This window comes from Saccopteryx bilineata, chromosome 4 (assembly GCF_036850765.1).
Source record: "Saccopteryx bilineata isolate mSacBil1 chromosome 4, mSacBil1_pri_phased_curated, whole genome shotgun sequence".
Taxonomy (NCBI): Eukaryota; Metazoa; Chordata; class Mammalia; order Chiroptera; family Emballonuridae; genus Saccopteryx; species Saccopteryx bilineata.
In genome coordinates this window covers 219668398-219670068 of record NC_089493.1, presented here as the reverse complement: position 1 = coordinate 219670068, position 1671 = coordinate 219668398, and the positions used below count along the sequence as shown (strand labels likewise).

Sequence of the window (1671 nt, the reverse complement as noted above, 5' to 3'; positions counted from 1 at the left end):
CCCAGGTTCAAGACCCCAAGGTCGCCACCATCACCAGATTGAGCGCAGGCTCATCTGGTTTGAGCAAAGCTCACCAGCTTGGACCCAAGGTTGCTGGCTCGAGCAAGGGGTTACTCGGTCTACTGAAGGCCCATGGTCAAGGCACATATGAGAGGGCAATCAATGAACAACTAAGGTGTCGCAACGAAAAACTGATGATTGATGCTTCTCATCTCTCTCTGTTCCTGTTTGTCTATCTCTCTCTCTGACTCTCTCTCTCTCTTTAAAAAAAAAAAAAGATACTTTGAGACAGACCTCATTCATGTAACTTTTGTTATAGTATATTGTTATATAATTGTTCTATTTCACTATTAGTTATTATTGTTAATTTCTTACAGTGTCTGTTGGGCAGATAAAGTTATTTTCTCTCACCCTTACTGTTAAATATGCCTGCTGCCCTCACGTGATACAGCTAGTTGCCCTTCTTGCTTGGAAGGGGCATGGTTATGCTAATGTGTGTTGGGGGAGGACTTTCCCGCCAAAAAGTTTTAAAAGGAAGAGCTAGGAGGCCATTTTGGGGGAAGTGATCATGTTCTTGTAGAGAAAAAGAGCCCATGGTGTAGCAGGGCAGGGAAGCCATCTGGACGAGGCAGTCAAAATGGCAGAATGGTGAAGGAAAAGCCAGTTTGTACAGGAGAAGGAGATGGGGAACAGAGGTGAATAAGACTGGTGAGGTGGAAGCCTTTGATTCTAGGAAAACTCGGATGAGTCAGTAGCTTGGTGAGTGCTGAATGAGTGGGTTTTGGAGCCCAGTGTGTCTGTTTTTACTAGCTTGCTGAGTGCGAATCTAGAATAAAGAAAGATGGACCACCAGTTTTCGGCTCAACTGTTTCTCAATGGTCTGTCCAGATCAAATGAGACCCTGCATGGGCCAGGCGGCTGTGATGGTGGCTGCAGTTACTGGCTTTACAATGTCTAATTTATTAATTAAATTATCACAGAGATGTACATATAGGAACAAAGTCATAGAAAATATAGGTTTTGATACTATCTGCAGTTTCAGGCATCTACTGTAGGTCTTGCAAATTATTCCCCATAGATAAGGGGGGACACCTCTATAGCAAAATACAAATATATGTATGGGTATATATATTCATAAATAGCAAGTACAACAGAACTGAAAAAATAGACAATTTTGTAATTATGCTAGAGATTAAACTCTCTTAATAATTGGTACTACAAGTAGATAAAAAAACAATAAGGATATAGAAGAAAGATTAAAGTATAAAACAAAGAATTTATAAAATACTACATTCAATAACAGCAGTATACATATTATGTGTAATTGTACATAAAACATTCACCAGCCCTGGCCGGTTGGCTCAGCGGTAGAGCGTCGGCCTAACGTGCGGAGGACCCGGGTTCGATTCCCAGCCAGGGCACATAGGAGAAGCATCCATTTGCTTCTCCACCTCTCCGCCACACCTTCCTCTCTGTCTCTCTCTTCCCCTCCTGCAGCCAAGGCTCCTTTGGAGCAAGGATGGCCCGGGCGCTGGGGATGGCTCTGTGGCCTCTGCCCCAGGCGCTAGAGTGGCTCTGGTCGCAACATGGCGATGCCCAGGATGGGCAGAGCATCGCCCCCTGGTGGGCAGAGCGTCGCCCCATGGTGGGCGTGCCAGGTGGATCCCGGTC

General features: G+C 45.0%; 1 non-coding gene across 1 annotated transcript; it reads left to right on the top strand.

Moving 5' to 3' along the window:
* The first annotated feature begins 1345 nt into the window (after positions 1 to 1345).
* Positions 1346 to 1421, top strand: TRNAV-AAC (transfer RNA valine (anticodon AAC)). The gene has a single exon. It is a non-coding gene; the product is annotated as a tRNA-Val (tRNA).
* The last annotated feature ends 250 nt before the right edge of the window (positions 1422 to 1671 follow it).